This window comes from Lytechinus pictus, chromosome 2 (genome assembly GCF_037042905.1).
Source record: "Lytechinus pictus isolate F3 Inbred chromosome 2, Lp3.0, whole genome shotgun sequence".
Classification (NCBI taxonomy): Eukaryota; Metazoa; Echinodermata; class Echinoidea; order Temnopleuroida; family Toxopneustidae; genus Lytechinus; species Lytechinus pictus.
Genome location: NC_087246.1, coordinates 18,893,234 through 18,909,809, shown reverse-complemented (window position 1 = coordinate 18,909,809; position 16,576 = coordinate 18,893,234). Strand labels below are relative to the sequence as shown.

The following is a 16,576-nucleotide window of genomic DNA, read 5'->3' as shown; positions in this document are numbered from 1 at the left end:
TATCTGTTTAAATATTTTTTTCCTGTTTATCTATCTATACGACAGACCACCTAATTCGTCCGCATGACGAATTAAAATCTAGTTTTTTTTGTATTTGTAAGAATGAAGTTAATTTCTGTCTGGGAGATGGTGTCCTGTGAATTGAGCCCACTGGGCTTGCTCCTTAAAGTGCAGGAGAACAGAAAGCCCAGTATTATATTTTCCTTTTTGGGGGGGGGGGGGTATTTGTAAGAATGTAGTTAATTACTGTCTGGGAGATGGTGTCCTGTGAATTATGAGCCTACATCCTACTGGGCTTGACCCTGAAAGTGTAGGAGAATGGAACGCCCAGTCAAATAATGTTTTTTTTTTATTGTTGGTATTTGTAAGAATGTAGTTAATTTCTGTGTGGGAGATGGTGTCCTGTGAATTATGAGGCTACTGGGCTTGCCCCTTAAAGTGTAGGAGAACGGAACGCCCAGTCAGATTAAGTTTTTTTTTTCTTCTTTTTTCAAATTTGTAAGAATGTAGTTCATTTCTGTCTGGGAGATGGTGTCCTGTGAATGATGAGCCTACTGGGCTTGCCCCTTAAAGTGTAGGAGAACGGAATGCCCAGTCAGATTATGTTTCCTTTCTTTTTTTAATTTTTGGTATCTGTAAAAAAAAAAACTAAGAATGTTGTTAATCTGCCCAGTCAGATTATGTTTCCTTTTTATTTTTAATTTTTGGTATCTGTAAGAAAAAACTAAATTTCTGTCTGGGATGTGGTGTCTTGTGAATTATGAGCGTACTGGGCTTGCCCCTAAAAGTGTAGGAGAAGGGAACGCCCATATAGATTATGTATTTTTTATTTTTGGTATTCGTAAAAATAAAAATGTAGTTAATGTCTGTCTGGGAGATGGTGTCCTGTGAATGATGAGCCTACTGGGCTTGCCCCTGAAAGTATAGGAGAATGGAATGCTCAGTCAGATTATGTGGGGTTTTTTTTTTTTTTTTTTTTTTTTTTGGTACAGTTACATAAACTGAACTTTGTGAAATCATAATATCTAAGCTAAAAAACGATCACACTGAAGATCGCCAACACAGATAGGCACACGTGGGACAGTGTACGGAAGTGACAGAATCCGCGCTTATTTTGCTTATTTCTCAGCAATTACACAATTTCTTCCAGAATCCTTTGGCACATATTTTTTATTCACAAACAGACACTTTTGTAAAAAGTCATTTTGAGATCGTCCCCACAACTGGAATTTATCTTTAATTTCTGTCTGGGAGATGGTGACGTGTGAATGATGAGCCTACTGGGCTTGCCCCTTAAAGTTTAGGAGAACGAATGCCCAGTCAGATTATGTTTTTTTCTTCTTGTTTGTATTTGTAAGAATGTAGTTAATTTCTGTCTGGGAGATGGTGTCCTGTGAATTATGAGCCTACTGGGCCTTGCCCCTTAAATTGTAGGAGAACGGAATGCCCTGTCAGATTATGTTTTCCCCATTTTTTTTTTTTTTTTTTTTTTTTGGTATTTGTAAGAATGTAGTTAATTTTCTGTCTGAGAGATGGTGTCCTGTGAATTATGAGCCTACTGGGCTTACCCCTTAAAGTGTAGGAGAACAGAATGCCCAGTCAAATTATATTTTCCTTTTTTTTTCTTCATTTTTTTTTGGTATTTGTAAGAATGTAGTTAATTTCTGTCTGGGAGATGGTGTCCTATGAAATATGAGCCTACTGGGCTTGCCCCTTAAAGTGTAGGAGAATGGAACGCCCAGTCAGATTATGTTTTTCTTCTCCTTTTTTTTATATTTGTAAGAATGTAGTTAATTTCTGTCTGGGAAATGGTGTCCTGTGAAATATGAGCATACTTGGCTTGCCCCTTAAATTGTAGGAGAAAGGAACGCCCAGTCAGATTTTTTTTTTTTTCGTATAAATTTGTAAGAATGTCAAAGTTAATTTCTGTCTGGGAGATGGTGTCCTTTGAATGATGAGCCTACTGGGCCTGCCCCTTAAAGTGTAGGAGAACGGAACGCCCAGTCAGATTATGTTTGTTTTTTTTCTTTTGAATTTGTAAGAATGTAGTTTATTTCTGTCTGGGAGATGGTGTCCTGTTAATTATGAGCCTACTGGGCTTGCCCCTTAAAGTGTAGGAGAACGGAACGCCCAGTCAGATCATGTTTTCTTTGTTTCTTTTAAATAATTTTTATTATTTAAGAATGTAGTTAATTACTATCTGGGAGATGGTGTCCTGTGAATTGAGCCTACTGGGCTTACACCTTAAAGTGTAGGAGAACGGAAGTCCCATTTATAGATTATATTAATTTTTAATTGTTGGTATTTTTAAAAATGTAGTTAATTTCTGTCTGGGAGATGGTGTCCTGTGAATTATGAGCCTACTGGGCTTGCCCCTTATAGTGTAGGAGAAGGGAACGCCCAGTCAGATTATGTTTTTTCTTCTTCTCCTTTTTTTTTATATTTGTAAGAATGTAGTTAATTTCTGTCTGGGAGATGGTGTCCTGTGAATTATGAGCCTACTCGGCTTGCCCCTTAAATTGTAGGAAAACGGAATGCCCTGTCAGATTTTTTTTTTTGTATTTGTAAGAATGAAGTTAATTTCTGTCTGGGAGATGGTGTCCTGTGAATTGAGCCCACTGGGCTTGCTCCTTAAAGTGCAGGAGAACAGAAAGCCCAGTATTATATTTTCCTTTTTTTTTGGGGGGGGGGGTATTTGTAAGAATGTAGTTAATTACTGTCTGGGAGATGGTGTCCTGTGAATTATGAGCCTACATCCTACTGGGCTTGACCCTGAAAGTGTAGGAGAATGGAACGCCCAGTCAAATAATGTTTTTTTTTTATTGTTGGTATTTGTAAGAATGTAGTTAATTTCTGTGTGGGAGATGGTGTCCTGTGAATTATGAGGCTACTGGGCTTGCCCCTTAAAGTGTAGGAGAACGGAACGCCCAGTCAGATTAAGTTTTTTTTTTCTTCTTTTTTCAAATTTGTAAGAATGTAGTTCATTTCTGTCTGGGAGATGGTGTCCTGTGAATTATGAGCCTACTGGGCTTGCCCCTTAAAGTGTAGGAGAACGGAATGCCCAGTCAGATTATGTTTCCTTTCTTTTTTTAATTTTTGGTATCTGTAAAAAAAAAAACTAAGAATGTTGTTAATCTGCCCAGTCAGATTATGTTTCCTTTTTATTTTTAATTTTTGGTATCTGTAAGATATGTGGTGTCTTGTGAATTATGAGCGTACTGGGCTTGCCCCTAAAAGTGTAGGAGAAGGGAACGCCCATATAGATTATGTATTTTTTATTTTTGGTATTCGTAAAAATGTAGTTAATGTCTGTCTGGGAGATGGTGTCCTGTGAATGATGAGCCTACTGGGCTTGCCCCTGAAAGTATAGGAGAATGGAATGCTCAGTCAGATTATGTGGGTTTTTTTTTTTTTTTTTTTTTTTTTGGTATTTGTAAGAATGTAGTTAATATCTGTCTGGGAGATTGTGTTCTATGAATGATGAGGGGCAATTCCGTGGTAACGGAATTACAAATCAGATAATTTTTGCTGAACATTTTCTTTGCTCACAGCTTCCAGATATCTCAATATTTTCCCATATTCTGAACCTAATACTATGCATGGCCACTTGTGTTTTATTCTGAACCAATATTTTTAGAAAACCCCTTACATTTGCAGATGTGAATGACGGATATGTGCAATGGTAATGGAATTACCAGACAAATTAATCACTTTGCGACTCAAAGTTTAGGCAAAGTTTCTCTGAAATCTACAACACACTAGCTCCAAGTTAATGTCTGATTCAATTCATTATAATGTCAACTTTATTTTGAAAGTAATTTATTCACAAATATCATCAACAAATATTTATGATTGGTCTTTCTTGGGGGGAAGTACATGGTAACAGAATTACACATAATCGTAACGGAATTACGCCTCTGACATTTGTGAAGGAAAATGTTATTTTTAGGCATTTATGACTGAAGATATGCCTCAACAAAGCTTGTTTATATATTCTCCTAGGTACTTCACATCTATAATATCAAATGAAACACAAGTATATAGTATGTAATTTACTATCAATAACTGGGATATACTCATTTGATTTGCTAGTTCATTACGATTAACTTGCACGCCGAATAAAAGTACACAATTTTTCCTGCGCACGCAGCATCTCCCTACGCACGCACTATCCCAAGATCATCACGCAAATAGGCGTCCATTTCCTCTTTTACTTTCGCCTGCCGCCTTTGATCAGACGTTAGCTAAGTACACCCTACTTTGCTTTTTAAAGTGTCCGTTGTTAACATATTTATCTATATATTTACAGCCTATTTCAATCCTTTGCCTTTCGGCTTTAGATTGATTTCATTTATATCTCTCTGCGCGGAGCCTTCGTGTTATTATTCACGTTTTTCTTCAAATAAACTTGTGAGTTCCGAACTGTCAGTTTTGTTTTCTCACAGACGGGTTATTTCCGCTTCCCTTCCCCATATAGCTCCGCGCTCTCCTGCTGCGTGCCGCAGGCACTGATACGACGCTCCCTTTTTTCTTTATAATCCTTTATTAAAGTTAATTCTTTATAATTCTTGACATGCTCCTTTGCCTCGTCTTGAATTGAATTGAATTGATTTTATTTCCTCTCCACAGCTTAGGCTATGGGACAGGTAGGAGCGTCGTCCTTGTTTGTTCTCAAACTTGTTAGGTGGTCTGTCTATGACAGATCACCTCTTAATTTTCGTCAGAATTTTCTTTCTTTCTTTATTTATTTATTTTTCGCACCTATGTTTGTCGCCGAGTTTTCTCCAAATCGGCTGGATCAATTTTGCTGAATTTTTTGTCATGTATAGAGTCCATCATAGAGACGGCATACGTAGCTTTTCAAGGTCACCTGGTCATGATGACGTCATCTACACGCCATTTTGTAAAATTCTTAATTTGATCATATCTACATAACTGATATTCGATAGTCAATCATATTCACATCAAATAAACTTTAGGTCAAAGGTCGTCTGTCAATGTCATCAAAAGTCATGTAAAGGTCATGACGCGCGCGTCAAAGCTAAAAAAATTCTCCAAATGGCCTATAAATTTTTGTGGGTACGTTTCAGGTCATTTTAAGCATATCAAGATTTTGTGTGCGCGCACATATGTGCGCGCGTTTTCGTGCGTAACGGCGTTACGTAGCATAAATTCGCTGTTTTTTCTATGCGTATCTATTATTGATATAATTCTGATCAAATTGATACCTCGATCAGCTCTCTATGATCATTAATGAGGGAATGAGCACCCATTACAGTTTGCAGCACGCGTGCGTGCGAGCTCTTTCCATAGGCTCTATATGGGCAAAAACATGCCTATTAAAAATTCACTGTAGCTCTTCAGAACGAACGGGGACCCCCAATTTTTTTTTCATATTTCGATAGAATATGAATCATACATATGATTTCATGTCTCATTTGACCCTAACGTATATTATGACGTCATCAAAATGGCGTCGGAAGTCAAAATATCCATTTTGCGTGTTATGACGTCATTATAATTATGCAAATTTGGCTCTAACTCCGTGAATATTGATCAAATTTCGCCCAATTTTTGATATGTTGTAGCTTAGGTCTTACTCTTTCTGAGTTATTGCCTTTATTTTTCATTTTGATAAACGGATCATCCTCAAAAATTGCAAATAATAAAGGCGTGTCATTTTTACTCATTTTGCGTGTAATCTCTATGGGACATGACTTTTTCTCAAAACTAGATTCTACATTCCTTTATTTCGTGAGTCATATCTCCATTTTTTCTTGTCAGTTATCCCTGAGCTTTTAGTATGTGGTAGCTGAGATTCTAAGCTTTCGGAAGTGTTGCCTTTATTTTTCGATCAGATGCCGGGACCATGCCCGTATTTCACTTGCAAAATTGGATTTGAGATTCTCGTATTTTCCTAACGTGTAAAGTCTATGGGAAATATTCTAGCTCAATCGGTTAGGCGTCAGAATTGCATCTCATTCAATCATGCGGGCAGGGGTTCGAGTCCGCGGGTGAACATGATTTTTTTTTTTTTTTAACTTGCGCACGATCAATTATAAGAATTCTAATAAATAATAGTTAAAATATTGCAAAATAAAACAGATTATAATTACTTTTTTGATATCTAATCATATCCGTCTATCTATCCGCTGTCTATGTTAAAATCTATCTATCTGTCTGTCTATCTATCTACCTACATGACATATCTATCTATCTCTCTGTCTAATATATATCTATCTGTTTGAATATGTCTCTCTCTCTCTCTCACTCTATCTATCTATCCATATGTCTGTCTGTCTATATTGTAGACCTACAGTATATCTATCTATCTCTCTCTCTCTCTCTTTCTGTCTAATATATATATCTATCTGTTTAAATATGTTTATCTATCTATCTATCCATCTATCTATCTATCTATCTATCTATTTCTCTAATATATATCTATCTGTTTGAAAATGTCTATCTTTCTATATCAATCTATTTGTCTGTCTCTTGCTCTTTCTCTCTCTCTCTCTATCTATATATCTGTCTGTCTATCTATCTATCTACCTACATGATATATTTATCTAACTATCTATCTTTCTTTCTATCTCTCTATCTATCTATTTTCTATCTAGCTATGTTCTATCTATCTATCGTATATCTATCTGTTTGAATTAGTCATCTGTCTATCGATCCATTTATCTTTCAATCTTATATCTACTCATTTGTTAAATAATTATGTATGTTTATCTACTAGTATTTGTCTGTCTACGACAGACCACCTAAGTAATTCGTCCGCATGACGAATTAAAATCTAGTTTTCAACTTGTTGTTCTTGTTTGGAGTCAGTTGATTGTTCTCTTTGTGTCTCAATCAATCTTTTGTTCTTGTTTGATTAATTGATTGATTAATTAATTAATTAATTGTTTAATGAACTAATTGGTTAATTGTTTAATTATTAATTAATTTTAATAATCATATTGTATTGAATTTTTTTTTTTTTTAGACTTATTGTCTTTAAAAAAAAAATTCTTTTAAAATTTCTCTTAAAAAAATTCTCTTAAAATTAGCGTCCTTTGTTTTCGCTAATGAGTTTTCGGCTTTCCAGTTTAAGGGAAGAAAGCTTTTACTTCTTCCTTTCAGATCAGCTCCTTTTACTTATTTCTTTTGACCTTGTCAAAAAAAAAAAAAAAAAATGTTTTTTTTCTTAGCTGATCCTGCTCTTCGTCTTGGACTTAGACGTTTTCTGTTTTTAATTAATTAACGTCATGTCTCGTAATGAATTTTTCCGGAGTTATTAATTTTATTATTAATAATTTCTGAAAAGGATCTTGTTTTGTCACCTTTCTTGCCCACCCACCCCTCCGCCCCCTCTCTGTTTTCGACCCTCCTTTTGTTCTTTCAGGCTAAGAACTTACCAGGTAGATGAGCTCTTTCGACTCATCTCTTGATGACTCCAAACCTGCCGCTGGGAGAGAACCAGACATGGTATTTTGTTCCCGTGATCAGCGGCGGTGAGTATGAGGGCAAGAGATTGAGACCCTTTGCGAAGGGCTCTATAAAGGGTGGAACCGTGGTTTGCGTCCACGTGCCCTGGAAAAAGGAGCGTGGAACCGTGGAGTTGCGTCCACGTGCCCAACATGTCGGCAAGCTCTCGGTGACCGACGGCTGGGCGTTGCATCCTTACAGGTTGCATCAATACGTCCCCGAGCATTACGGGTTCTTACCCTCGTGTTCTCCGTCATTATAGACCGCCGCTACGCGACGGCCGGGCTTATCATCAGCCTCGCACCAGCCACCGGCCCTTTTCATTGAAATTGCCGGCCCTTTCACCCGCACGGGTGATTTCACGATATGCACAGGTGCTGCTGACGTATGGGTCTCACCCAGCAAGTCGGCAAGCCCCCGTATGTCGCTGGTTGGACGCTGCAGCCGCTTGGCTGCTTTCTGTCGGTCTTATTGCCGGTGTCGGGCATTGAGCGGATTGAGTTTTCTACCGCCAGCCCGCACTCCGGGGAGCCGTCGGCGAGTTCACCTGCATGGGTATCCCCCATTAATATGCAGGTACTCCCGAATTCGCCCTCTACGTCAAGCTTCACAGTTTGACCGGGCATCGCTTACGGCGACGGCTCTTTCAGCAGTAACTCTCTCCATTCTACCCCCTAGGTGGGCCTGTAGATTGGAGGTAAGAATTTCTTACATACAGCATGCCTTCTCTCATGAGAATGTTTTGCTGTTTTTGAGAGGGCAACCTATCACACCCGCGGACCGTCCGCCCAGGTGACGTGACCGTCAGCTTTTGGCCTGAACCTCACTTTCTATACGAAAGTAAGTAAGCCTGAGTCGAATCGATTTTAAAATCGGTGTTCGATCGATGTCATCGAACTCCGGTGCAGATTTTGCAAAATCGGTGCATCGAAAAAAATAAAAATACGTCGGCCGGCCGATTCATTTGGTTCACACAATCAAACATCAAAATAAACAGTAATATCCAACTTGACTACTACTTACTTCATTTATATTTCCTCAAAAATGAAACCGATTGTGTAATTATGATGCCTATTCACCATTAATTTGAAGTTTATTTCGATCATAGTTCGAGTATTACTCGTCTGCCCGGCTCGTCTGCTCATGCCGAAATAATTTATGCACGATGAATTTATGAATGGAAGTCGCCATTCATCGTGCATGCGCAGTACTGTGCTTTAATCAAATCAGAAAATGGCCGGAAATTGATGCGATCAACGTAAAGTAAATCTTGCTTTTCATGAACAATATTAATATCATGACCATATACATGATTTAATCGTAATATTTAACAATAATTTGCATATGATAATCATTAATATGAATTTAGAGCTTGATGTGAAACGTTTGTATTTCGTTTCAATTTTCAATGGCGGACATCACATGACGATCGACTTGAGTGAGTGCACTTGTCTAAAAAAATAATTATCACGTCAGGATTGATTATCGAACATTGTCAACATGTAGAAACTCTTTTGAAGATCGTAATATCACCATATAATAATATTTTACATGACAAAACAGAAAAATTACGTTTGATTTTTTTTCCATCAATTTGAGGCTTGTTTGTGCCCAACTTTGGGCTCTGATTTCATGAATGGAAAATATGTCAGACGTCATCGCATGCGCATTGTGCTTCTTTTCTCGGAGCTTTCTCACTATCTCGTAGCTCTGCCGAGCTTATGAGCATAAATATCGGATCTGAATGTCACGGCGATTAATAGTTCTCCTATACTTAATAATCGATATGCCTTCACCACCCGGTGCATTATGGTTATTTTTAACCTGTTTGTCTCGTATTTGGGCGACTTGTGCGAGCCCTGCCCGAGCTGCCATCATCGGTCGCCCCCCCCCCCCCCCCCCCCCCACGGACCCCGCCGGCAGCACCCACACCGAACGCTTGGAGGGAATCGGCTATTTATATGCTAGATACCCCTCCTGTTGACATTCACAGCTTGTTTCCCGAGTCTTTCCCGGTCGGGTAAGCATCATCTCGGAGGAAAGAAACAGCCGTATATCTCATTAGATTGTCGGCTGTGTACGTGCGTTCAGGTTTTTTCTGTCGGCATTTCTATGCCTACTTCCTGGGCACACCCACCGTGCCGGGTCGGCGAGTTGAGCTCAAACGGTCTATCTGATAGACTGCCCTCTATGTGGGTCAAGCTTGCGGGCGTCTCCGCCGCTTCCTCCTTGTGTGGAGTGGGCTACGGTCGATGCATTTACCGTGCCCGTGTGTCGAGTTGTCTTCTTATTTCGAAGCTTTTTCACTCGGCACACTTGAGTCGCCTCGCAGGCTGCTTTCATCCTCCCTCCATGCAATGTATGTGGCCATGGTCACTGCGTGACCGAGGATGATGTGATCGTGGATAGATGTTATGTACATGCATATGTATATATATATATATATTTATTTATGTATGCGTGTGTGTATGTATGCTTAGGTCTGTCTAACCACGATCACCGCGACCCGCTTTCTCTCGGGCCGACTGGATGAGTCCCTCCATGAAAGTAATTTACTTCACTGGAGCTCTTCTTTTTAGAAGCTTAGATTCTCATCCCCCGCGGCTTAAGGCGTCTGTTTTGCCGCCCCCCGCAGCTTTCGGAACTCCTTGTCTTACTGATATCGGACTGTTCCATGTTTTCGCAACCGGCGCCGGCGGTGCTTGCCCTTGCAATCACCAGAGAAACCAGGCCTTGTGGCTGTTTTCGTAAACAACTGGTTCTCATCGCAGACTGAGGGAAATATTGGTGATTATTTTCCTCAAGTCGCCTTACTCCTCCGCTTGGTTCTTCAAGCGAGGACTTAGACACTCTTAGCCAGTTTCCGTCCCTAACCATGATAGGACAGGGCCATTGTTACCTCACTTGATTCCGTCGGGAACGTAACTGTTGAGGTATCATGTCTGGCGATGTCTGTTGGTTCAGAGCATCTTCTTGACGGACATCTCCTGATTGTCGTTACACGTAAGATCATGACAGAGGCATTTTTTCGCCAGCTCACCGCTGGCGTACGCTTGCTGCGGCTAGGGATTGCTCCGCTCAGCGGACATCCATCGCAGCCTAGCCTTACGGGCCCTCTCGCCGATGGTGGCTTCAGTCAAGCCACCTCCCACCTCTCCCGCTGCGGGCGCTGCACCCTCGGGCGGGTGCTTTATTTAGTACGGGAGAGATGGGATCCGGGGTCCTCTCTCGACCGCTCGGTCTATCACACTTGTTATGTCGTGATGCGAGCCGCGTTTTTTTCTCCGACACGCTCAGTTGAGCTGTTTGACCAGACTGTTCTATTCCACATAGACAGCAGGTCTGTGGCAGTTTCTTTATTAACAGGATGGCACTCAGTCGTTTTTCTTGACACATTGACTGCCTTACGAGTGGTTTACTTTAACCTTACTCTCTGCCGTTCCATGTCCTTATCGGACCGCTGGAAACGTCCTGCCACAGCTCTCTATCAGAATTCTGCAGATGTTCTGCCCTCACGCTTTTGAGACAGGTATCGAATTCTGGGCGCTTTCCCCCACGCGGGGGCTTCTGAGATATCTCGCATTCCTTACGTTTGCATAGTTGCGGCTTGGCTTATTTTATTAAGCCGGTGACCCGACCGTGGCATTTATTAGCCCCGCTGTTGCCTTCTCGGATTGATTGATTGATCACTTACTGAACCGTTCAAGTTTCAGTCTTCCGATCACGATTCTTGTCGAATTTTTCAACAAAGTCGGATCGTTTATTGATCATCGGCGATTATCATCCCTCCGGTTACGGATGATTAATACCTTCAATCCGAATCTTACAAACTCTTGAGTTTCTTCTCAAACGTTGAGCTTGTATGGTTTAGTCCGTCATGGCGCCTGTCGGTCGTTCTTGACGCTTGACTAACTCCCTCTTGGGTCGGTATTCAGGGTATCTTTCGTCTGTCTATCAGATCCCTCCTGTATCTGTTTATCTGTAACCATTTACAGTACGTAGCTTTGCATACTTATGCATCGCTCCCGGACATTTGCTGGGATTGGCGTAGATTAGGCGTGACTTCTAACCCTTGTCTTTGCTTGCCATTCTTCAGACAATTCCCAACTCTGTTCAGTTGGTTGTATTGTCGCGCGGGCCGTTTGCGGCAGCTTCTCAAGACATCATTTCATGCTGGATTGTTGAAACGATCAAGTCAGTTGGTGATGATGTTCTCCTTCTGACACTAGGCCGAGGGCCCATGATACTATAGTATCGTTTCTTCTTGGGCTCTTTTCTATGGAATCGTCGTAGATGACATCTTCAAGACCGCCTTTTTGGCGCTCTTCTGAGGGAAATGCTGCGCGCGCGCAGGAAAAATTGTGTACTTTTATTCGGCGTGCAAGTTAATCGTAATGAACTAGCAAATCAAATGAGTATATCCAGTTATCTCGTAAATAAGAAAATCATGGTAAGTATTTTCATAATAAGTGGCTCTACCATGAATAAACAAAATTTTACAAAATATTAGGGATCAGGGCTAATTATATTTTAGTTCTTTTTCAACTTCAGGGGTATTAGGACTTATTAGCCACTTTTTGCCTCCTTTACTGATGAGAAGAATTATGCAAAGGCCCAAAATAATCATTAATACTCATGGTAACGAAATTTACATGGACTACAGCCATATGTGTACACATCAGGAATTTTACAAAAACTGAGGACAGCATGTAATCAGATATGCATATTTAGTCAAAAATTTGTGTAGATGGTAGTTTAAGATATTCTAAAGTCTTTAAATATTCAAAAGAAACATAGTTTTACAAACAGTTGGCATTTTAAAACAATTAAACTGAAAACTTTCTATTTGGTTGTTCAATATTAATGTACTGAAAACACGAAACAGTGCTGAAACCACATGAAAATAGTGTTGACATTCACATTTTGAAAGAATGTTGTGGACAACTAAGTATAAATTGGTTCTTAATTAGTATACCGATTATTTATCTAATTCTCTTTAAAGGTAAGGATTCGTTTTCTGTCTATATGTTGCTCACTGAGGAGGACTGCAATTATAGCAGATCTGAGTATAAAGTCAATATCATCTTCCGGACAGATGTATTTCCCAAATGTGACTCTAAGAAACTGCAGTGATTTGATGATCATGTCATATTCATGACCTGAGGTGGTTTTCTGAGGCCATGATTTTTTATTTAATATCTATTAAAAAAAAATTATCTTTCATATAAAATATGAAAATTTATCCGAGATGAATTTTTATCTTCTGTATCTAAAGATATATCATGTGACATAGCAGCCTAGGATGTAGACATGTTCATCGTGTATCCAACCATTGCACCAGAATCTAACAATGATGCTGACTTTGCATGTTTCTGAGCATCCATTGCTTAGGGGTGGAAAACAGTATTGGTTTGGTGCTAATTAAGACATCTTGAATATCTTTGTCATCTGTATCAAGATTTAGTATGATGTTTTTGGCATGTGGCCCTTGCAACATCTGCAAATTATGGATCTCACTTCACCTTTTCCACTCATTACTTTACTGCTCGCTACACTGTTCGCCAATGCCAGATTCTGGTCCCTAACCATGGCTTGTTGCTAAGAATTTTCAATTTTCCGATGCAAGGAGATTTACACAGAAGATATCGGTTAAATTATTAGGCAGTAGCATTGAAAAATATAACCACTTAGTGAAGCATAGAACTACTCCCAGCCATCCCAGAATTATTTTTTTTACTGAAAAGTTCACTACAGACTGTTGAGGGTGAGTTGATCAGAGGCAATTACAAAAAAATGAATGCCATTCTTTTCCAAGGCACACACAGTTAACATGGTCACTTCGTGATTGTGTGTCCAGTATTTTGGATCTCATTAGAACTGGTTCTTGGCAGTGACATATTTGGCAAAATCAATCTGGATGACAAATATGTTTTGATCATCCTACAATGCATAATCATTCTTCTACTCCTCCCAAAGAAGGGATTGACCATTAATCATTTGTAAGGCATTCACCTACATTATATGCTCTTTCAATATACTTTATTAATGCCAATGTACATTATCTTGCCTTTATTCTGAATGTTATACTGAATGGGAGCTTGTTGCCAAGTAATTTTATAATCTCATCCTGATTTGGAGTGTAAACTAATCAGAAGGCTTTTAATGTTCATAACTATGAACTACAACTAAGATATCAGCATGCTAATGGAACAAAATGGGCTAACGCACACCCCTTCAAGTATATGATAATGGTAATTCTGTTACCATGTACATGTAATTCCGTTACCACAGTTACAGCAGAATTAGAAATGATATTTTTTTTAAATGTTGCTAAGTCTTTTAAAGTCACATGAAATCAGAGAATTCAGAATTATATAAAATTCAAGTAAGGATTTATTTCATAGGAAAAACTTTTTAAGTTTTATGGTAACAGAAATACATCCGTTTCATAGTAGATTGCAAAATTTTCTCTGAGAAATTTGAAAATTCCCATGATAAAGACATTTGCTACTGGTAATTATTCACCTTCACACAAAAAATTGGATGATTTTGAACCAAAAATGTAAAACATTTTTTAAATTATCAAATTTATCCAAAATAATGTAAAATATATATGTTCTCTAATTGAAAATGGCCATCAAATTCAAAGATCATTCAGCAAAAACCGTAAAAAAGATATTTGAAAGGTTTTCAGTTCCTTAAAATGTAAGGTTTTGTGTAAATTGTTATTCACATTCAGATGCATAATTTCAATTTCGAAATTTACTTTTTTTTACCCTCTCCCATGTGGAATTGCCCAAATGGAAAATAAAAGTCGCGTTTATAAAGCATTCAAAAACAAAATTTGTGGGATATAGACATCGCGAAAGCTTCATTGTGAAGTTTTATAATCCTAACTTATGCCCTTATAAAGCGATTAATTTTATTTCGTACACAAGAAGAAAAGGAAAACGAAAGGGTTCATGTTCTTAATATGAGGGGGTCAGTTTCGAGCTGTAAGCCCTCCAAGATACATTAAATTTAGCCTAAAATTACTCCTATTTTTAGTTTAATATTTCAATGAAAATTAGATAGATATATTTTTTTGGGGAAAATAAAGTTCATCATCGTAGCTTCGTTCGAAGCCATCTTGCAGCCTATATCACAGTCTACGTCCCTCGCAATGCATGATTGTTGTTGACCCTGCAAACCCAGAAGTCAAAGCCATGTTTTCATTTTACCGTATACACGCTCTGCAGCATGCCCAATATACATCATGGAAAACCTGGGGTTTTTTTTACTGAAAATGGCTATGGTTCGACAAATAAACATTGAAATAACGAAAAGTTTTTCTTCTGTATTATTTGAATTAAATACTTTATACATTGCATTTAGCCTTTAAACGAAGGCAATATAGAGATGCCTCAGTTGGGAATTTTCGTGTTGTCAGACACGAGAGTTAGTGTTCCGCGGCCAGAATAGCCTCTTGTCGAGGCACTGGCGGCTGCTTCCCGAGCGAAGCGAGGGATAGCTAATTCGCAAAGTGAATTAGGCCTGGCGAGGCCCTGGCGCCTGCTTCCTGAGCGAAGCGAGGGATAGATAATTCGCAAAGCGAATTCGGCCTGGCGCGCGCAGCGAGCCAGGGCCTCTTGACATCTGAGCTGAATTATGTATTCATGAGGCACATCTTCCTAATGAATATTCATGAGCTCGAGGAAATATTTAACATTCATCTAGTAAATTGACCAATGAAATGTCAAAGCTGTTTCGTCTGGGGTTCGGAATAGTCCACTATTTTGCAGGGGATTCATTTAATTGCAGGACACTACAGGGGATATAACCAGCAAAATGCTACAAGTAGTGGTACTAGTACTAGCCGTAATAGACCCCGATACTTCCTGGGAGATCGGCCTGGTCCACAAGGGATAGCACCAACTGAACAACTCGACTCCAGCATTCCCTTAACGCGGAGATAATCGACGTGACGCAAAGTGGAATCGCATGAAAGATTACACTTTTTCCATATCCTGTGGGTAGATTTACAAACACATCTCGTCCTTATAGTGCAGATTTAATTGCATCAACTTGCAAATCATTAAAAATCAGCCAATATTCAGCATATTAGAGGCATATATTCAATGCTCTTTGATATTTCGTCGTCACTCTTCGCCAAGAATCCACAGTCGCCATTCAAGATGAGCTCATGAATATTCAGTGTGACGTCATAGCAGCCCGCGCTCTCCTTGGATGATTTTCACCGACCAATTTTTGGTCGGAATATTGGTAAATTAATAAAAAACAAAAGAAAGTCGGTGAAATTCAGCTCAGATGTCAAAAGGTCCTGGCTCGCTGCGCTCTCCAGGCCTAATTCACTTTGCTAATTAGGATATCCCTCACTTCGCTCAGGAAGCAGCCGCCAGTGCCTCGAAAAGAGGCTACGGCCAGCGTGGTATCGCTATTGTTATATTTGGTGGGGGTGCATATGGAACTCTTTCCAAACATTTTCTTTCTTTTTTTTCCTGATGGTAGCCTAGAGGAATCAACGATGATATAAGTTTGACTTTGGTCGCATACACTAGCTTGCTCACTGCAACCTTCCTGCCTGCTGTGCCTGTGGGGAATCTAACAGGTAGGACTATTTGTATGCCAATGCAGTACACAACACACACTTTAAAAAATCATTGAAATCATGTCCAAAAATTCCAATTTCCATAAACTTTTTTAGTAAATTTTAGTAATTTTTTGTATTCACCAGAGCACTTAAAAACTTGATTTTTTTGCACATTTTTGTGTACTCCCTCTATTGGTGGAAAGTAATATGGCAAGAAAACTTTCTTTTTTCAATTTTTAATTTAAAAAAAAAATTTAAAGAATCAAATTTACCCAAGAGTCAAGTTATATGATGATTAGCTGTAATGGAATCTGACATTGTCAAACAATCAAGCATTGTTCCAAAGAAAAATGAAAAAATAACATTGCCAACCTTATTTTGCCACATATGGAGTACTAAACAGAGAACAAGGTTATATCATAACCTTGTTCATTGAGTAGTTGCATGTAAGCCTGTGCTGTGCCACTGAGGCCGAGTTGAATCAATTTCCAAATCGGTATTCGATCGATGTCA

General features: G+C 39.1%; 1 protein-coding gene across 2 annotated transcripts in view; it reads left to right on the top strand.

Annotated features, from left to right (window-relative positions):
- Positions 1 to 16,576, top strand: part of LOC129254626 (protein moonraker-like) — a 62,570-nt gene that overhangs the window by 25,777 nt on the left and 20,217 nt on the right. The window contains exon 1 of one of the 2 annotated variants that reach the window (XM_054893131.2): positions 15,977 to 16,081. The exons of the other annotated variant lie outside the window; for it this stretch is intronic. The gene's annotated coding sequence lies outside the window, so the exon portion shown is untranslated. Of the gene's footprint in view, positions 1 to 15,976; positions 16,082 to 16,576 lie in introns of those variants that run through there. 2 annotated transcript variants of the gene reach the window in all.